Source organism: Pan paniscus, chromosome 23, assembly GCF_029289425.2.
Source record: "Pan paniscus chromosome 23, NHGRI_mPanPan1-v2.0_pri, whole genome shotgun sequence".
In the NCBI taxonomy this organism is placed as follows: domain Eukaryota; kingdom Metazoa; phylum Chordata; class Mammalia; order Primates; family Hominidae; genus Pan; species Pan paniscus.
This window is the reverse complement of record NC_085927.1, coordinates 33,267,470-33,289,269: the sequence shown is the minus strand read 5'-3', so window position 1 is coordinate 33,289,269 and position 21,800 is coordinate 33,267,470. Positions and strand designations below refer to the sequence as shown.

Here is a 21,800-nt window from a genome sequence, read left to right as displayed (position 1 = left end):
GTCCCCTTCACGATGAAGCCTCCTTCTGGGTGGCTCTTGTTCTTGGGAACTCACCAAACCCATCCCCAACAGTGGGGCACCATCCCAGCCCTGACAAGGGTGGACGCCTTGATGTCCTGGTGTCATACCCTCCTGGAGGTATAGAAATAAGCAGGAGGACACGCGCCAGGCCTGGGCTGATCTGTGTCCATCCCTGCCTCCAGTGACTCGCCAGCCCCTGCAGCCGTTTGACCTTCTTGAAACTCCTTCTGCATTCTCACCCCTACACCATTGCCGAGGCTGGAGCCTCCTTCCAGGATCCCCTCTCCACCTCCTCTCCCTTCTTCAAATGCGGCCGCTGTTTCAGCATTCAGCTCAAGTCATGCCTTTTCCAGCAGCTCCCACGAGCTCTCCCTCTTCTGAACTCCTGCAGCTGATAAATACAGTCTAGTCCCCCATGATCTCAACAGCTAGTGTTTGCCAGCATAGCCTTCTAGAGAGGCATGGACCTTCTAGAGCCTTCTAGATGCTCCTAGAGAGGCATCTCCAGCTGTCTCATGGCCAAACAGCTTGTGAATGTTCCAAGGGTAGGAGTTGAGTTTTAAGCCCCTCTCTGCTTGGCACAGGGAAAGCTGGTTCCAGCCCATGGCTCAGGATCTGACAGCCCACTCTGCCACTTCCTTGCTGCATGCTCAGTGTCTGGCACAAAAATGTGCTCTTTTAAGGGCAATAGTTGCTGCTGTCATTTTCAAGGCTATTATTTTTATTATCAAGATGATTTCTGGAACTGTGTATGGAAAGTGAGAGAGGGTCCAAAGTCCTCCTCCAGTGGGAAGCCTCCCCTCCTGGCCACTCCACCCTCCCACCCCTGGGGCATGCCCACCTTTCCCTCCTGGTGGCCTGCTGCTCTCAGCTGCTCCTCCAGTCTCCCCAGCAGGGTGCAGGCTCCTGTAGTGGATCGTGGTAGGTGGGGACAGAGGTGGGCTTTTAATCCTTCCCCACTCAGACCCTCAATGTGACACTGAAGGGGCCCCAGGGATGCCCGGATCAGCAGAGGGGAGTGGGTACTTGCCTAATGGAGACCGCCCAGGGCCCAGGCCTCCTGCAGTCTGATTAGATTTTATGATCCCAAAGGAGCTGCCCTGGATCCCTGCTCACCTTCAAGCCTCATCAGCATCAGGCCCTGTCCATCGTGAATTTCAAACACAGCCTCTGCTGACACAACCTTCCCCCTCCACCGCCCCCACCGCGTATCACACCCCACCCAACCATCCTGCCCTGGCACCAGACGGCCACCCTCTCCAACCTAGGTGCTGCCAGGCCTCTCTGCCCCTCCCAGCTCTCCTCCCTGCCCACATTTGCCCAATAGCTGGGGATCCATTTCTAGAACACAAATCTGCTTGTACATACCCCCCCCCACCCCCACCCCTTGGACTCCTGCTACTTTCAGCAGGGGGTGGGGGGCTTCTCTAGACTTTCATGCATAATTATCACCTGGGGAACCTCTTAAAGATATAGCACCTTATCTTCATCGGGAGCATGGTCTCCAGGGTCTGCCGCAGGGCCCAGGAATCTGCATTTCACGAGTCTCCCTTCAGGCTGGGGGACTGTGGCCCCCGGCCCAGTTCACATTCTGGTGGAAAACTCTCAGGATGTGAGACTAAAGTATCAAGGATCTGAAGCGGGGGGGGGGGGGGGGGGGCGTGTCAAAGGAACTGCCAGTCTGTCATTTGATTGTGGCCAACAGCCCCCAGGTGATCGTGCCCCAAAGTCCTTTGATGCTATAGCCAGGGCAGGGCCCTTCTTTAACTCCTCCTGTCTGCTTCTTAGGCCCCAGGGAGGGTGGCAGGCTCCCTGAGGTTCACCTGAACCTCCTCTGTGAGGCAGAGCTGCCTGGGGTCCCCCTTGCCCACCTGGCCTCCTGGGGTGATAGCTCTGGCTGGCTCGCCCATGGCTTCCCTCCCCTACGTTGCAACTTGCCATATTTTGCGGCCTGAGGGCTGAGTATTCCAACAGGCAAGAGCAGGGATGGGACTGCCCACCCCGTTCCAGTCGTGTCTCTTATTATCCACACCCTGGAAAACTTAATTAAATCAATGCTTAGTGTATAATTTCAACTAATTTGGAAGTCGGGGTAAATCAAACTGAAGGGGGCCAGCCCCTCCACACCTGTGGGTATTTCTCATCAGGTGGAATGAGACTGAGAAAATAAGACACAGAGACAAAGTATAGAGAAACAACAGTGGGCCCAGGGAACCGGCGCTCAGCATATGGAGGACCTGCACTGGCCCCGGTCTGTCCAGTCTGAGTTCCCTTAGTATTTACTATTTTCACTATCTCCGCAAGGGGAATGCCACAGGAGAATAGGGTGAGTGGTGAGAAAGTCAGCAGGAAAACGTGAGCAAAGGAATCTGTCACAAATAAGTTCAAAGGAAGGTGCTGTGCCCAGATGTGCACATAGGCCAGATTTATGCTTCTCTCCACCCAAACATCTCAGTGTAGCAAAGAGTAATAGAGCAGCATTGCTGCCAGCATATCTTGCCTCCAGCCACAGGGTGGTTGGTGGGAACATTCTGTTCCCAGGGACATGCAGGAGATGGAGGCATTCCTTTTACTATCCTCCTCAGCAAAGGAAACCTTGGACAATACCCAGGTATTGGGGGAACCCGCCTCCAATATTTCAATATAGGTTCTTTCTATTTTCCCTAAGCTGGTCTGAGAAATAAGAGTGCAAAGAAAGGAATTTTACAGCCGGGCCACCGGGGGTGACATCACATATTGGTAGGTCCATGATGCCCCCCGAGCCACAAAACCAGCAAGTTTTTATTAGGGATTTTAAAAGGGGAGGGGTGTATGAACAGGGAGTAGGTCACAAAGATCACATGCTTCAAAGGGCAAAAGGCAGAGCAAAGATGACATGCTTCTGAGGAAACAGGACCAGAGCAAAATCAGAAACTCCTGATAAGGGTCTATGTTCAGCGGTGCATGTATTGTCTTGATAAACATCTTAACAGAAAACAGGGTTCAGAGCAAAGAACCGGCCTGACCTCAAATTTACCAGGACTGGGGTTTCCCAATCCTAGTAAGCCTGAGGGTACTGCAGGAGACCAGGGCGTATTTCAGTCCTTATCTCAACCACATAGGACAGACACTCCCAGAGTGGCCGTTTATAGACCTCCCCCCAGGAATGCAATTCTTTCCCTAGGGTCTTAATATTATATTCTTTGCTAGGAAAAGAATTTAGCAGTATCTCTCCTACTTGCACGTCCATTTATAGGCTCTCTGCAAGAAGAAAAATATGGCTTTTTGCCCAACCCCTCAGGCAGTCAGACCTTATGGTTGTCTTCCCTTGTTCCCTAAAATCACTGTTATTCTGTTCATTTTCAAGGTGCACTGATTTCATATTGTTCAAACACATGTGAACATGTTTTACAATCAATTTGTCCAATAGTGGTCCTGAGGTGATGTATATCCTCAGCTTACAAAGATAACAGGATTAAGAGATTAAAGTAAGACAGGTGTAAGAAATTATAAAAGTATTAATTTTGGAAACTGATAAATGTCCAAGAAATCTTCACAATTTATGTTTCCTGATGCAGGACCAGCTGGTCCCTCCGTTCAGGGTCCCTCACTTCCCACAACAGCCAGGCTTTCTTGGGCAGAGTTTCCTGTGGCTCTCCACAGTGCATTGAGCCCCTGGTTAATCGAGAATGGAGAATGGCAATGACTTTTACCAAGCATACTGCCTGCAAACATATTGTTAACAAGGTACATCCTGCACAGCCCTAGATCCTTTAAACCTTACAGCACAGGGTTGGGGCTAAAGTTACAGATTAACAGCATCTCAAGGCAAAACAATTTTTCTTAGTACAGATCAAAATGGAGTTTCTTATGTCTTCCTTTTCTACATAGACACAGTGACAGTCTGATCTCTCTTTTCCTTACATATCCCCCCCTTTTCTTTTTGACAAAACCACCATCGTCATTATGGCCCATTCTTGCTGGTTGCTGTCTCTTTGGAGCTGCTGGATACACCGGTAGACTAACAACAGACAGAACAGGCATACAAGGATTAATATGAAATTTACAATAGTGAAACTTCTGATGGTTTTAACCCAAGTGACTGGCTTAAGATCTGTGAGGCTATCAGCAGCTTTCACGATTGTCTCCGTTCCTGGCACCAAATTTAAATGGGCTTTTGATGCCTCAAAAATTTTTTCTTGGCTGGGCACGGTGGCTCACGACTGTAATCCCAGCACTTTGGGAGGCCAAGGTGGGCAGATCACAAGGTCAGGAGATCGAGACCATCCTGGCTAACATGGTGAAACTCCATCTCTATTAAAAACCCAAAAAAAATTAGCCAGGCATGGTGGTGGGCTCCTGTAGTCCCAGCTACTTGGGAGGCTGAGGCAGGAGAATGGTGTGAACCCAGGAGGCAGAACTTGCAGTGAGCTGAGATCACGCCACTGCACTCCAGCCTGGGCGACAGAGCGAGACTCCGTCTCAAAGAAAAAAAAATTCTTTTAATTTTGAAATGTCTAAAGTAAGATTATCTTCTCTTCCTTGTAGATGGCATCTAACCATGTCCCAGTGATGCTCAGACTCATTATAGGCTTGTGGTGTAACACAAAAATCTGATGTATTCCAGTCACATTGTAACTGAAATAGATATTCCAAGCTCATGAGCCTCTCCCATCCAAATGACAGTTTGTCTAAGATCATTAATTTGGTTTGCCAATTTTTGATCTATTTGGATCTGAGAATTCCACAATTTTGAGGAATTCTTTTGCCAATCATTTACGTATTCTGCAGTTTGAACAGAGGAGTGTAAAGCAATTCCAGCAGCCGCAGCAGTAGCTGTGACTGCAATAAGGCCCATAATCACTGCCATCAAAGTAAAAATGAATCTTTTGGATCTAGTTAGAATTCCTTTTAATACTTCCATTAAAATATGGATGGATAGTGAAGCTTCCCATGGTCGGTCCATGGACACAAGGATCCACACACCCTCTCTTGCTCTTACTAGTAGAATACGGTGCTGCCAATTAAAAGTCAAATCAATGCAAGTAAACATTCCACAATTTTCACAGATTATAGTTTGGGAATCAGGTTTAATAACTATGTTTTTCCTACAACTAGCAATATAAGGGGGTTTTACACAATTTTGCAAAGGAATTGTCAGACTGGAATTTAGGTTGATAGTATAATATGACTTACGATCTCTTGTTCCTATAGCTTGATTTCCAGAACAAATTCTAATGTGGTGTGAGGCCACAGTAAGCTTCCTAATTCTGGATGTTCAGGACCAGTAACAGGACTAACTTTGGTCAAGGTGATGAAATTCCCTTTTCACCCCATTTCCTTGGACAGAGTGATTCTAACCTTCTATAAACCTGGTCCAGCCTTTCAGTTAAATCACCGTCATAGGCTGGATTAATGGGCCAGATGGATGGGGCCTGTGGACATGAATGAGTCTGGCCTGTACAGTTATGATATAATTGGCCTCAAGGGGCCCAGTCTATCATAGTTCAAAATTCATTGTTTTGTACTACACCGCAGTATCAGCCACACATTCTCCACAAACTAAGACTTCTGGGCTTTTTGATTCTTTGGGAATTTCCTTGGGGCAAGCCTTCCCCTTAGGCCTAGATTGTAATGATCTTTGATAAGAAGGGCCCTGTAAATTATTTATCTGTGACATTCCACTTACCATGTGATAAGTAAATCTACTGGTAGCACTGACTGTAGGTACTTCTACCAACCAATTTTGGGTTGTAGGCATTAAGCATCCTGGTGCCTTCCCTAGGCAAATGAGGATAAGGATACCCAATGGAAATATTCATCATCATTCCTTCTTCAGGTTGGGCAGGGCAACAGTCATCTGTGGGGCCAGGCACCCATGCACTATTATTAACATCTACTTCAATAGGATTATCCATCTATGTAACTGCCCGAATTAAGGGTGGGAAAGGCACATAGGCCCAGTAAGTATAATTAGCTGCAGCTGCTCCTGCAGACTTGGGAAGACTTACCACCGTTGATACACTCATCAAAGCTGCAAGCAGCATATTCTCTGGAGTTGGTGTCACCTTTGTATTCTCTAGGCTTTTTTTTTTTAGCTAACTGTGTCAGCTTCTTTAATTGTGCCCATATTGGCAACTCTGCTTCCTTGATGGAAGGCAACTTTTTCTGTTCTTCTGATATCACCATTTTGTTTACCTGGCGAGTCGATTGGGGTGTCTCCATCTCCACACTTTTCTTTGCATCTCCAGTGAGTTCATTGTAGAACTTTAAATGTCTAGTGGGTATCCAAACAGGAAGCTGATTTTCTCCTGGTGAAACACAAGCAAAACCTCTCCCCCATGTTATCACCTTCCCCATTTCCCATGTTTTATTTTTATTATCTTTCCACCAAATCAGTTTTCCTTCATGTGGGCTGTTCCTTTTACCAGTAAGATGTTGTTCTGCAGAGCTAGTGGTCTGATTTCTATAAATGTTTAAAACATTTAAAGTATAGAGTGCTAGATTAAGTTGCACCTGGGGAGTGTTATACTCCTTACTGTCTTTTCCTTTTTTTTGTTTAACTAATTGAGCTTTGAGTGTTCTATTAGTTCTTTCAATTACGGCCTGTCCTTGGGAATTATAGAGAATTCCTATTGTATGTGTAATTTTCCACTGATTTAAGAATTTTTGAAATGCTTTACTACAGTAACCTGGCCCATTGTCTGTTTTAACTTTTTCTGGAACTCCCATGACAGGAAAACAAGATAATAAATGTCTTTTAACATGGGAAGTACTTTCTCCTGTCTGGCAGGTTGCCCATATGAAATGTGAATAAGTATCAACTGTCACATGGACAAATGACAATTTTCCAAATGAAGGTACGTGCATGACATCCATTTGCCATAACACATTAGGACATAGACCTCTGGGATTAACTCCTGCCTCCTGAGTGGCCAGGTGTAGAATCTGACACTGGGTGCAATGTTGTACAATATTTTTTGTCTGTTTCCATGTGATATCAAATTTATTTTTTAATCCTATTGAATTTACATGAGTCAAGGCATGAAGTTCTTGTGCTTCCATGAATGCAGATGATACTACCAAGTCAGCTTGTTCATTTGCTTTAGTTAAAGGCCCTGGTAAATTAGTGTGTGCTCGAATATGAGTAATATAAAATGTGAAATTTCTTTTTCTTACATTTTGTTGTAACAAATTAAACAGCGGGTTTAACTGATCATCCATAATGTATTTGATTAGGGCTCTCTCAATATCCTTTGTAGCCTGTACTACATATGCAGAATCTGATACAATGTTAATAGACTGATTAAAATCTTGTTAACACTGTAATGACGGCAACCAACTCTGCTCTTTGAGTCAAGTGATATTGAGTTTTGATGACTCATTCTTTTGGCCCAGTGTAAGCCACTTTTCCATTGCTGGAACCATCAGTAAACACTGCCAGAGCATTTTTTAAAGGCTTATGTTTGGTAACTAGGTAAAATCCAAGTAGTCAATTTTAAAAACTGGAAGATTTTTGTTTTTGGGTAACGATTGTCAATAATTCCCACAAAATCGGCAAGACCAATCTGCCATGCACCAGAATTGATAAAGGCTTGTCTAACCTGTTGCTTGTTGAAAGGAACAGTGATTTTATCTGGGTCATTTCCACACAATGTTATTATTCATAATCTTCCCTGACCAATTAATGTAGCCATTTGATCCAAGTACAATGTAAAAGTCTTAATCGTACTGTGAGGAAGGAAGGACCACTCCACAAGATCTGTGTTTTGAACAATGATGCCTGTTAGAGAATGTGCAGTAGCAAAAATCAAAATTTGGAGTGGGGCCAAGTGATCTATTTACTTGTGCTGACCGAATTTTTTCTTCAATTAATTTAATTTCTTTAGTTGCCTCTGGAGTTAACGTTCTTTCACTATTTAATTCCGAGTCCCCTCTTAAGAAAGAGAACAAATTTGACATGGCATAAGTAGGAATGCCTAGAGTTGGCCAAATCCAATTAATATCTCCGAATCCATTACTCCTAGCAACTTTTGAAACTCATTTAATGCTTTTAATGTGTCTTTTCTTATTTCTATTTTTTGTGGTTTAATTTTCCTTTCCTCTACCTGCATTCCCAAGTAATGGAAAGGAGTAGAGGTTTGAATCTTATCAGATGCTATTGTCAGTCCCCCGTTGGCAACCTCTGTCTGCAGAAATGTGTAATGGTCAATTAATTTGTCTCTCGTTTCTGCAGCACACAAAATATCAACATAATGAATGATATAACAGTCTGAAAACTTGTCTCTAACTGGTTGCAGAGCTTGAGCTAACAAATAGTTGAACTATTAAGCATTCCCAGAGGCAATAGTTTCCACTGAAACCTGGTGGCTGGTTCTTTATTATTTAGGCTGGTGTAGTAAAAGCAAATTTTTCAAAATCCTGTTTTGCCAGAGGAATGGTAAAAAAGCAATCCTTCAGATCAATTATAATTAAAGGGGACCATGGCTGGAGAGGGCAACCGGGGTGGGAGAGCCCCCATGGGTTGAATTACGGTATTAATAGCTCAGTTAGCATACGCCATCTGCCGGATTTTTTCTGAATTACAAACAGGAGAATTCCAAGGCGAAAATGAAGGCTCAATGTCCTTTTTCTAATTGTTTCTTTGCTAATAAGTGTAAAGCCTCCAGTTTTTGTTTTGGAAGTGGCTACTGATTTACCATACAGTTTTTTTCCCCCAAGTTAATGGAATGGGTTTTGGAGGCTCTACAATGACCGCTCCTAAAAAGGATGCCCTATTCCTTTTCTTTTTTGATTTTTTTCAGCCTCAATTGGGACTTTAATGCCGTCTTCATTCTTTCCTAGTCCCTTTTTAGGGAGCTATCCCATTTTAGTCATGATTTTTTTATTCCTGGGGCTGTATAGGGAGGCTGGGATAGTAATCTCTGCATGCCATTGTTGTAACAAGTCTCGGCCCCATAAATTGATTGGAATAGAAGTGATCATAGGCTGAACCATACTTTCTTGATTATCAGATCCTAGACAATGTAAAATCATGGCACTTTGATACACTTCTGAGGTGGTGCCTATGCCGATGATAGAAACATCAGCCTGGGTATCCACTAATCCTTCAAACTCTTTCCCTGAATAGTGACTGTACACACGGGTCTATCCTCTGAGACCTGATTAGCCCAATAAGCGGCTTTTCCTGCAGGGTTGGTACTTCCAAACCCTCCTGTTCTTTCCGTTTTGTTTTCCCCAATTTTAACATAAGGGAAAAGCAGTAATTGAGCAATTCTATCAGCTGGATTGGCACTCCGGGGAACAGTGGAGCTGATCACTAACTGAATTCCCCCTTTATAATCTGAATAAATTACCCCAGTATGAATTTGGACTCCCTTCAAATTTAGACTTGATCTCCCTAAAATAAGGCCTACCCTCCCTTCTGGCAGCAGGCCATATACCCCTCTAGGAATCTTTTGTGGGGGCTTTCCAGGGAGTAAAGAGACCATTTGGGTGGAACATAAATCTACTGCGGTGCTGCCTGCTGTGGCGCGGGACAGCTGTTGGATTGTTGTAATTGGCTGATTCCCTGAAGTGGTGGTATTTTCTGTAGGGGTTGTTGTCCTTGAAAACCCTGAGGAACAAACAGTTGAACTGGGAATGCCCCAGTTTGTTGGGGGGCCTGAGGCTGGCCCCTCTTCCTGTTTCCCGACAATGGTTGCCCATCTTTATCAAATTTAGAATGGCATTGATTGGCCCAATGTTTTCCTTTTCCACATTTTGGACACAGGCCAGATGGCTTTTTATTTTTTGCTGTAATAGCTTGATTTATTATATTCTGTTTATTTAAGACTGGGCAACTCCTTTTCAGATGACCGATTTGACCACAATTATAACATTTTTTCCCAAATGTTCTAACTTGTCCTCCTAGAGTGAGCCCCCTCATTGCTTGAGCCATTAGCATTGCCTTATGCATAGCTCCTCCAATCCCATCACAAGCCTTCACATATTCTGTAATTACATCAACTCCTGCTGGAACTTTTCCTTTTAATGGCTTTATGGCCGACTGACATTCTGGATTTGCATTTTCATAGGCCATTAATTCTACAATAACTTTTCAGGCATTGTCATCTGTAATAGACTTTTGAGCAGCATCTTGTAATCTTGCCACAAAGTCAGGATATGGCTCTTTAGAGCCTTGTCTAATTGAATTAATAGGGAAAGCTGTTTCTGGGTCCTGAATTTTTCCCCAGGCCCTGAGGCAAATAGCCCTTACTTGTTCAATAGCCTCATTCTGCATCACTGATTGTTGGTTAATGGTGCTCCAATTTGGACCTGTTCCTAACAATTGGTCTGCGTCTATATTAACAGTGGGCTTAGTAGCCTGATTTTTTCGTACCTGTTCTTGTACTCCATCAATCCACCAGGTTTTAAACTGTAGATACTGAGAGGATGAAAGGGAAGATTTGGCCAAAATTTCCCAGTCATAAGGAGTAAGTCTATTTCCATGAGCAATGGAATCTAATAATGTTCTTATATAAGGGGAGTTGGATCCATATTGTTTAACTCCTTCCTTTATATCTTTTAACATTTTCATGGTGAAAGGTTCACATCTAGTCTCAGCTCGGGCAGGCACTCCTACTTGAGTCTCTTCCCCGGCCTGTACCAGTTGTAAAATTACCAGGAACCGCCATGCCTCAAGATCGCCCTGTTTTCTGGCTTCATCAATGACTGCATGCAGTGCACCACCCTGTCCACTACGTGATGCTGTAGGATTAAGTCTCACAGTGGGCGGCTGAGGATACAGCGCCGCGTCCTGTGTTGCTGGTGAATTAGACGCCACCGCTGTGGGTTGCTGGTATGGTGCCGTGCTATTTGGCACAGGACACACCGCTTGAGGTCTGTATTGAACCTCTGAAGGAGGCCGATACTGAAGCTCGGTTGGCAGCCGGTATGGATAAACTACCAGCGGTTTGGTCTTATTTTCTACTGGCTGATATTGTGGATACTGTATCTGAGTTGGCATTGCCGGGATAGAGACTCTATCCCTTTCTACTTGATTTTCTCTTGGGGTTTGTGCTTGTCTAACCTGCGTTTGAGGTTGTAATGTTACAGGCATCTGAACCGCGGGAGGAGGAGTTGATGGCGATCGTGATTTAGGCTCTGATGGCCCCAATGATTCTGGACCTCCTTCCCCCAATTTTGATGATTCAGGATATATTATCTCCTGTAATTGACTGTAGTCAACATTTTGCGTTGACTGAGCCATTACAGACTCTGCTACATATTTACAATGTGAACTTTCCGTTCCTTGCTGGGATTCTGTCCCTGCCTCTTCTTCACAATCTGTTACACAGCTTTTAGGGGCATCAGAAACTGAAACACTATCTTCTCCTGTTTGAAATGGTTCTAAAGTTGCTTTAATAATGGCCCAATCATTCCATACTGTAAGTGGGATGATTTTACCTTCCCTATTTGCTTGTTTTAATTCTTTGCCAATTTTTTCCCAATCTTTTAGATCTAAAGTTCCCTGTTCTGGAAACCATGGGCAGAATTGTTCTATAGTTTGAAATAGCGTAATTAGATTTTCTGTAGAAGCTCTAACTCCCCCTCTTCTTAAAAGGATTTTAATAAAGCTGAGATAAGAGGCGTATTTACTTTCAGTTTGCCCCATTGTTACCCTGGGTTCCTCTAAGCACACAAGCTTACCGCAAGGCTGACCGTGGACGTACTTGGGACTCTCTCGTCGACTTGTCCTCAATGACCACGCTGTAGAGTACCTTCACCCTAGAGAAAGGCACCCACATTGGGCATCAGATGAAGGGGGCCAGCCCCTCCACACCTGTGGCTATTTCTCGTCAGGAGGGATGAGAGACTGAGGAAAGAAATAAGACAGAGACAAAGTATAGAGAAAGAACAGTGGGCCCAGTGGACCAGCGCTCAGCGTACGGAGGATGTGCACCGGCCATGGTCTCTGAGTTCCCTTGGTATTTACAGATTACTATTTTCACTATCTCAGCAAGGGGAATGTGGCGGGAGAACAGGGCAATAGTGGGGAGAAGGTCAGCAGGAAAACATGTGAACAAAGGAATCTGTGTCACAAGTTCAAGGGGAGGTTCTGTGCCCAGATGTGCACATAGGCCAGATTTATGCTTCTCTCCACCCAAACATCTCAGTGTAGCAAAGAGTAACAGAGCAGCATTGCCGCCAGCATATCTCACCTCCAGCCACAGGGTGGTTTTCTCCTCTCAGAATAGAAGGAATGTACTATCAGGTTTTACACCAAGACATTCCATCCCCAAGGACATGCAGGAGATGGAGGCCTTCCTCTTATCTCAACTGCAAGAGGCCTTCCCCTTTTACCAATCCTCCTCAGCACAGACCCTTTACGGGTGTCGGGCTGGGGGACGGTCAGGTCTTTCCCTTCCCACGAGGCCGTATCTCAGGCTGTCTCAGTGGGGGGAATCCTTGGACAATACCCAGGCTTTCTCGGGCAGAGGTCCCTGTGGCTTTCTGCAGTGCATCGTGCCCCTGATTAATGGAGAATGGAGAATGGCGATGACTTTTACCAAGCATACTGCCTGTAAACACATTGTTAACAAGGCACATCCTGTACAGCCCTTGATCCCTTAAACCTTGATTCCATACAGCACATGTTTCTTTCAGCACAGGGTTGGGGCTAAAGTTACAGGTTAACAGCAGGTCAAGGCAAAATAATTTTTCTTAGTACACCTCAAAATGGAGTTTATGTCTTCCTTTTCTACACAGACACAGTAACAGTGTGATCTCTCTTTCTTTTCCCTACACAAACAGCCGGGTGGCCCAGCCAGCTCCATCCCCTTGGCAAAGTCCCGCTGGGTTCCGGGTGCTGGGGTCCTGCCCTGTTCGGCTGTGGTGAAAACGCCTCCTTCTCTCAGGGTCCCCAGAGAAAACCCCTGCTCTCTCCACTCTGCAGCCTCAATTACAAAGATGAACACACATACGCCCCACAGATGTGCACACACACACACATACACACACATGCATGCACACACACAGCAGGAGCTGCGGGAGGAAGCCAGGCAGCCAGCGGGGACCCGGGAGGGTGGAAACACCACAAGAACCAGGGGCTGATTTTCTTTTATTGTATTAAATAGTTAGGCAGACAGTAGGAGAAATACACAAGGAAAGGCCAGGTGCCCCGCCAAGTCCAGCGCCTGAAATCCTACCATTCATTTCCAAGTCTCTCGTGGGCCCTCTCCCTCCTTCTCTCTGCTCCTCTTTGGGGCACACCTGTGCTCTATGGTCTGCATGGAGGGGACCCTACCCTGAAGGGGTGGCCTGCCCCTCCACACCTCTGGGTGTTTCTCCTCAGGTGGAATGAGAGACTTTACTTTTAGTTTGCCCCATTGTTACCCTGGCTTCTTCCGAGCACCCAAGCTTACCACAAGGCTCAGTAGACGTAGTTGGGAATCTCTCGTTGACTTGTCCTCAATGACCACACTCGAGCGTCCCTTCACCCTAGAGAAAAGCACCCACGTTGGGCACCAGATGAAGGAGTGGCCTGCGCCTCCACAGCTGTGGGCATTTCTCCTCAGGTGGAACGAGAGACTTGAGAAAAGAAAGACACAGAGACAAAGTATAGAGAAAGAAAAGTGGGCCCAGGGGACCGGCGCTCAGCATATGGAGGACCTGCGCCGCACCGGTCTCTGAGTTCCCTCAGTATTTATTGATCATTATCTCTACCATCTCGGAGAGGGGGATGTGGCAGGACAATAGAGTAATAGTGGGGAGAGGGCCAGCAGGAAAAAATGTGAACAACTGTCTCTGCATCATAAACAAGGTAAAGAAAAAAGTGCTGTGCTTTGATGTGCATATACATAAACATCTCAATGCCTTAAAGAGCAGTATTGTCACCAGCATGTCCCACCTCCAGCCCTAAGGCAGTTTTCTCCTATCTCAGTAGATGGAATATACAATTGGGTTTTACACCGAGACATTCCTTTGCCCAGGGACGATCAGGAGACAGATGCCTTCCTCTTATCTCAACTGCAAAGAGGCCTTCCTTCCTCTTATACTAATCCTCCTCAGCACAGACCCTAGGTGTCGGGCCAGGGGACGGTCAGGTCTTTCCCTTCCCACGAGGCCATATTTCAGACTGTCACATGGGGAGAAACCTTGGACAATACCTGGCTTTCCTAGGCAGAGGTCCCTGCGGCCTTCCGCAGTGTTTTGTGTCCCTGCTTACTTGAGATTAGGGAGTGGTGATGACTTTTAACAAGCATGCTGCCTTCAAGCATTTGTTTAACAAAGCACATCCTGCATAGCCCTAAATCCATTAAACCTTGAGTCGACACAGCACCTGTTTCTGTGAGCACAAGGTTGGGCTAGGGTTACAGATTAACAGCATCTCAAAGCAGAAGAATTTTTCTTAGTACAGAACAAAATGGAGTCTCTTATGTCTATTTCTTTCTACATAGACACAGTAACAGTCTGATCTCTCTTTCTTTTCCCCACAGTAGCCTAAGGCAGTCCTTGTCCCACAGGGGCCCAGGAAGAATGTCCTAGTAGATGGCAGTGGCAGAGGGAGGCCCTAGAGGTACAGCAGTGGAGGGGACATGAAGCTGCTCCTGAGCTGGACCTGGGCGTCCTCTAGTTCATCCCAGTGTGGGGTTTTGAACTGTGCACTCTGTCAGCAAAGAGAATTTGGATACAAATAGAAGAGGGTCTCCAAGGCAGTGGGAGAAGCTCAAGTGAGCATTTACTCAACAGCCTCCACCACCAGAATCTTTCTCAGGGGCTGAAGATGTGGTGGGTGGCACACAGCGTCACACAGGACACACAGGTCCTGTGGAGGAGACGCGGTACCGTGAGATACGAGGAAACACAGACGTCAGGAGAAGACAGTGGTGGAGAGCGAAGTGCTCCAGGCCAGAGCCTGTGGCCTCCAGCTCCCCTTACAACAGCCCCCAGAAGCCGCCCCCAGTTTGTGGGTAAGGAAGCTGAGGCCCGAAGACCTGAATCAGTGACCAGCAAACATCGAAGCAAATGTGAAGAGAGGCTCAGCCTCAGTGGGCGGCTGCGAGCTGCTGAATTGTGACTGAAGTGGCACACAGGGACAGGGACGGTGCTCAGGGCAGGCCTCTCAGAGGGCTTTTGAGCTGGGGCTCGACGGACCAAGTCTTGGCTCTGGGCCAGGCACACGGCTTTTTGGCAGGCATCTCACTTCTGGGTAGCCTGCCTGTGGCTCCATTCTAGCGACCAGGAGCCTGAGGCCCACAGAGCTTACGGAGCAGCCTGAGTTCTCAGGTCTGGGGAGAGTAGCCAGGGGCTCAGACCTCGCCGTGCCATGCTGGCCCGTCCACCATGCTGCCCTGTTCTCACACAGCCACAGTGCTCCCAGCACACAGGAGGAGTCCAGGCGGGAAAGGGATGGAGCATGAACGTGACCAGGCCTTGCCTTCGGAGGGGTGAAGGTCTTCCCAGTGTCCCCCAGCCCCCCTGCCCACTCCCAGAGGGACGGCCCTGCAAGTGGTGGCCACCAGGACCTTGCAGGGGGTGAGGGTCCAGGCTGCCGAGGAACCAAGGAGAGGCCACCCTCGCTTCCCACATGCCCGGGCCCTGAGTCCCTCAGCCTCCTGCTGGCCCTGCCACCCAGCTCTCACAGACACTGGCTCAGGAGCAAGCAGGAGACCCCTGGGGTGACCTGCCAGACCTGCTGGGCCCGGGCTCCAACCCTGCAGCCACTCCCAGCCTGGCCACTCCACCATGTCTCCCAGCCCCATCTCCCTCTTGAGGGCCACGTCTCTGGGTTTTGTGAGGCTGAATTCTTCTCAGCTCTCAGGTGTTAAGACTGTCTCCTCAAAGAGGCCTTCCTGAGCCCCCGCTCCATGACTATCCTGCCAGCATTCTCTCTTCCTCGGGTGGCTGTGGGTTTGTTCCTGCCCAGGTGGAGTGGGCTACTTCCCGCCACGCTGTCCCTCTACCCTTAGGATCCAGGGCAGACCAGTGGGGGCGGGGGGAGTTTCGCCGCAGATGCTGGTGACTCCAGGGGACAACCCAGGTCCCTTCCCCTCTGGGGTGCTCTGAGTCCTGAATTGACCTGGAATGTCCAGGCCCAGCCCTGGCTCTGGGCCCTGCTAGATCACTGGTGGGTCTTCTCCAAGGAGCCAGGCCCCAGCCTAGGCCCACCCTTCCAGTGAGCTGAACAAAGGGAGGGTGGGGGCTGCTGTCTGGAGCAGGCCTGGAAGGGGAGCCCACTGCTCAACCCTGACAGCCCCTGCCAGACTCCCCAGGATCCAGTAGTGGAGCAAGGGGGTGGGAGGGGGCAAGGGGTGGGAGGAGACCAGCTTAGATGCTGAGTCCCTTGGTGGTCTGTGCCTCAGAGCCCCAGGGACACTTTTCCACCCCTCCCCCACCCCCCTTTCTCCTGCCCTTCCTCCCTCCCTTCCTCCTCCCTGTCCTGCCCTCTTCCTGCCCTTCCCTCCCTTGTCCCTCCCCCTCCTTATCTCCCTCTTTCCGTCCTTCTCTCCTTCCCTCCCTCTCTCCTCTCCCTCCCACCTTCCCTCCCTCATCTCCGAGCCCTCCTCCCCAGCCCTGCCCTTCACAGCTCTGCTTTCGAGATCTCCCTGTTTCTGAGGTTCTCTCTCCCTCTCCCCTTTTCTCTCTCCAGTTCTTTCCTCCCCACCTTGCCCCTATCCATGAGTGGGGTCACGGGGCCCAGTGGTTTGCAGCTCCCAAAGCAGTCATCTCTCTGTATCGGCGCCTCTGCAATACTGAGGCTACCTGAGCCTGGACCTGCAGTCCTGCTCCTCAACTCCCCCCCAACTCTCCTCCTCTTCTTTCCTGCACCCTCCCTCCCCATCCTCCCTCCTTCGCTCTCTTCCCTCTCAAGCCAGTATTTTTAGCTCACTGCTGTGCATTCGTGTGCAGGCTACTCTCTGACACCTGGATGAGGTTTTTTCTGCCATGGCAGCCCCAAGGGCAGCTGGCAGACTTTTCCCTCTTAAGTTTGTAGTGCACTCCCCTCTTCCGCCGCTGGGGCCTCGGCTGGATGGGGGCTGGTCTCTCGCCTGCCTGGGTCTGGGGCCCCAGCTCTGTGTCTAGGCCTGCCGCTGTCTGGCCTCCCCTTCCTGCCGCTGCCTCCCTCACCTGCTCCCCCTCCTCTCCCTCCTCCTCGGCCTTTGTCTCTGGAAGACAGGGAGCCTCTCACTGCCTTCCCCTCCCTTCTCTTCTCATTTAGCCCTTTCCTTGGGCAGCCTCTCTCAAGGTTCCAATCCTTCTCCATTTGTTCCTCTCCTTCCCTGCCTTCCTTTTTCCACCTCTTCCTTTTCTCCCTCCCCTTTTTCTCTCCTCTCCTGACACCGTTCTGCCTGCTTTTAGGGAATGGAAAAAAACCCACAGTTGGAATGTGGGGACCCCAGCTTCTCTCCCCCATCCCCTATTTTTCTCTGCCCTCAGCAGCCTCCCCCTGGACAACAGGGTGGGGGGAATCAGGTGGGGGCATTGTGAGGGGATTCTGGGGCTGAGGGGGTTCCTGGAGCCCACGTCTCCAAGCCAAACCTTCTGCAGGGCCCACCCTGATGCTCATGGCTTTCTGGGACTCCCAGGGGTCCAGCCTGGCTCTGGTGGGACCTCCATGCGGCCTGGGAGGGGGCCAGCACAGCCCTGCTCCTTCCCCAGGCTGTCTCTGCCTCTCCAACCTGGGTCTTCAGAGATTTCTTCTCAACGCACCTCCCTCCCTCTTCCCCCATCTGGCATGAACCTGAATTGATCTTTGTGAATATCACTTAAAATAAGCAACCTGTTGTCCTCAGCACTTTACTGTTTGCACATCTCTCTGCTCAGGTCACAGCAACTACGTACCTCGGGCCCTATTTCACTCTCCCTGGTGATAAAGGAGGCACCTGCCCAGCGCCTCGGGCGCTGCCAGCAGACCCACCTGAACAGGACCCAGGTCTCACCTCGCTGAGCCTTCACGCAGGCACCAGGCTTGATACCTTCCCGGGGCTCAGAGACCCAGAGAGGCAGCGTCCTCTGCCCAAGGTCACACAGCCCCAGCTGGTGCAGAGAAAAGGTGTTTGGGGCTAAGTGTGAGAAACTTGCAGCCTTGGGGGACTCCACCATCTCTTTCCGGGGCTGGTCTCATGCCTGTCCTCTCCCCAGGTCAGGATGGGGCTGGGAGTGAGGGAGCCCCCGCCCCGCTTTGCTTCCCCACCTGCTCCTGACCCCCGGGCTTTTCTGTGGGGCTGACTCAGGATGGCTGGTGGAGAAGGTGCTGCCTGTGCCCCACACCACGTGCTGGCTTTGTCCTCCTCATCCCATCCAAGACCCTCTGTCTGCCCCACTCTCTGGGCCCCCTGCTGCGGTCTGGACTCAGCTTCCCTCCTCCTCCCCTCTCCTCTCTCCTTTTCCTTTTCTCTCCCTCAGGCCTCTGCTTTCCCGATTCTGCCACCTGGACTGGCTCCTGGCTGGGACCCCTCCATCCTGTCTGTCATCCCTCTCTCCGAGGGCCTCTCCCCCGAGCTATGTCATGTCCCCTGCTCTCCATGCATTTCCAGCACAGTCTCTGTGTCACCCCAGCCCTCTGCTGCCTGCACCTCCCCTCTCTCCCTCCCTCTCCTGTCCTGCTGTTTCTGCTCACCCCAACATGCACACATGCACACACGTGCAAAGACACACGGAGGCACAGGCAGGGGCTGGTGCAGACACGCAGCCCATCCACGCAGCCCACACAGGCAGCCCATACACGCAGCCCATACACGCAGCTCATACACGCAGTCCACACACGCAGCCCACACACGCAGCCCACACACGCAGCTCATACACGCAGCCCATACACGCAGTCCATACACGCAGTCCACACACGCAGCCCATACACGCAGCTCATACACGCAGTCCATACACGCAGTCCATACACGCAGCCCACACACGCAGCCCATACACGCAGTCCATACACGCAGCTCATACACGCAGCCGATGCAGTTGTTACTGCAGCAGTGGAGGGTCAGAGCCTGGCCCCAGGAGGAGGCAGAGGAAGGGGACCCCTTGCCCAGCCCCAATGTCCCCAGGCCTGCAGGCGCCTCATGGTGGGGTGGGGTTCCAGACTGGGCAGGCTCCCCTGGTCCTGTGGCTCCATCTTCTGAGTCTCAGGGGCAAGAGACCGCCTTGATGGGGCCCAAGCTTCCAGAATTCTGGCAGGAATCCCCAGCATGCCCGACCAGTGCTGGTCCCAGGGCAGGGATCTGGAAGTGGGCACAGCCCTGAGAGCAGAGGGGTTGGGTCAGGGCAGGGGCAGCAGAGACGGCCACTCTGAGGGCGGCCAGGTGGCCATGGGTCCTGCACCAGGACCACTGTGTGCAGCCTCAGAGGTGACCGAGCCTCCATGTCCGGGTCTAGCGCCGCCATGGATGTGGGGAGCCTCCTCGCCAGAGTTCTCGGGCCCTCTTCCCCACTGCTCTCTAGGTGCTGGTAGGAGCCCGACAGTCCTGGGTTTGAATCTCACCCCCATTCACTAGCTGTGCAACTTTGAGGGGTGACTGACCCCCTCTCCCTCCCTAAGGGGATGATACAGCCACCTGCCCTCAGGACCCAGTGGGGCCTCCATATAGCCAGCCTGGGGGTGGGACAGCCCGGTGCTTCCAGATGTGGCTGTAGAGTCAGCCCTGGGTTCAAGTCGTGATACTTTCAGTACAAGAAGGGGGCAGAGCTGGGGGTGAGCCTCCTCACCCCGTGTGGGCCCAGGCCTTCCTCTGCGGCAGAGTCTGGTCTTGGCAGCCTTTCTCTGGGTTTGCACTGGGTCAGAGCCCGCACTGGATGTTTTGGGTTTGGGGAGTTCTGTCTGGTGGAGGGTGGGCCTGAGTGAGTCAGGTATTGGGGCCTCTCACTGGATGCCTGGGGCTCTCAGCCATTCTGCTGATGCCCGCTGAGTGTCATCGGCCCTGCGTTGGAGTCTGGGCGAATTTCTGGACCCACGGAGCCTCTGTTTCTTCCTCCATAAAATGGGGATAACAACAGCACAACCCTCTCAGGTGTGAGGCTGCGCTAAGATCACCCTGGAATGCTCTGAGCTCAGCAAGTGCTGAGGTTGAAATGGGAGTGGGGGTTGTTTGCTGTTTTATCTGCTGGGCAAGTCTTTAGGTATTCAGCCCTTCCCTCTGCCCTCAGCCCACCTGAAGTTTCTGCTCCAGGGCCCAGAGCTCAGGGGCCCTGTTCCCCAGCTTTCTGTGCCCAGCAGAAGATGGGGTGGGGGAGCAAAGGGGGGATGGAGCCTGCACCCTCCCCAGGGCTAGGGGGGGCCCTCCCACTGTGAGCAGGGCCCAGCCCCTCCCCAGCTCTGACACAGACCCCTGGACATTGGGAGGGTGCTCTGCTCCCTCAGAGATCTGGCTTTGCCCCAAGATTGGAAGCCAACCAAGGAGGGAGGGGCAGGGGCTCCAAGGGAGGCAGAGTGTGGGGAGTAAGGGGGTCACTGCACCTCCATGAGCAGGGGACAGGGTGGACTGGAAAGAACTGAGGCCACAGGGGCATCCTCAGAGTGCTGTCCCCAAAGTCTGGGTCTGTCTCAGCTCCAACAGCAAAGCCGGTCTTTCTCCTGTCTCCACCCCCTTCCTCCTCATGGTACTTGTACCTCTACTGATTTTATACTTGTTTATTAATCCTCAGGCTCCCCCCAGCAGAATGTCAGCTCCTTGAGGGACGGGATCTTGTCTCATTCTCTGCTGCATCCTCAGCAGAGGGTAGGGTGCCTGGGACATTGAGGTATTCACCAACAGCTGTCAGGTGAATGAGTGAGTGAGTGAATGAATGAATGACCTCTGGGGCAGCTGGGGCTTGTGGCCTGAGAACACCAGCTCCACCTGGCCCTTTCTAGACGTGGACAGAGGGCAGATGCTGACCTGCTCATTGATAGCCAGCCTGGGGGTGGGACAGTCTCCAGCTGTGGCTGTGAAGTCAGCCCTGGGTTCAAGTCCTGATGCTTTCAATAGAAAAGGGAGCAGGGCTGGGGGCTGAGCCTCCCCACCCTGTGTGGGCCGGGGCCCTCTTGTGCAACAGGATGTTGTCTTGGCAGTCTTTCTCCTGGTTTGCACTGGGGTCGGGGCCAGAACTGGATGTGTCAGGTTTGGGGGTCACGGTACCTCAATGTCTTTCTCAAAGCCTCAGGCTGAGGGCCTTGTGAGACCAGTGCCCTCACTCCCTGCTGTGGTTTTCTTGGCTCAGCCCCCCACCATTCCCTGGCACTGCCAGTGGATCACTGTGTCCTCCCTACTCACTCTCCCACCAAGAGATCCTTTGCATAGGCCGTTCCCTCTGCTGCGAATGCCATTCCCACTGCTTTTTGCATGGCTGCTCCTGAGACCCCTCCCCTCCTCCGAGGCAGCCTAGCCTCCCTGCTGGGCGTGCCCTGTGACTCCCTTCTGCCTTTGCAGTTAGCCCTTAGCCCCGCCAGTGTGCATTTCTCACATCACTGTGTTTCTCTTTGCAGGTCACCTGCCTGTCTCCTTGGAAAGTTAGCTCCATGCAGGTTCGGCCTGGGCTGCCCTGCCTACCATTGCCTCCCCAGTGCCCTCATGGTATACTCCATGGAAGGTACCAGAGCTTAGAGCAAAGCCTAGCACACAGGGCATGCGATGGTTAATGAATGGATGAACAAACAAGAGCATCAGTTTTGGGATTAGACTGCCTGGGTTCATATCCTCACCAGCTCTGACCCTTGGGCAAATTATTTAACCTCTCTGGGCGTCAGTTTCCTCATCGATAAAATGGGGATAATCATAGTGCCTACCTCTCGGGGTGGTTATGTGGATTAAATGGTTTCAGGGAGTATTCAATATCTGCAA

General features: G+C 50.3%; 1 long non-coding RNA gene across 1 annotated transcript; it reads right to left on the bottom strand.

The window, feature by feature from the left end:
• Positions 1-2,951: 2,951 nt before the first annotated feature.
• On the bottom strand, positions 2,952-16,098 carry LOC134730162 (uncharacterized). The gene is made up of 4 exons (XR_010111837.1): positions 13,407-16,098; positions 11,692-11,769; positions 6,199-6,311; positions 2,952-3,675 (listed from the first exon to the last, which is right to left on the bottom strand). It is a non-coding gene; the product is annotated as an uncharacterized LOC134730162 (long non-coding RNA).
• Positions 16,099-21,800: the final 5,702 nt, after the last annotated feature.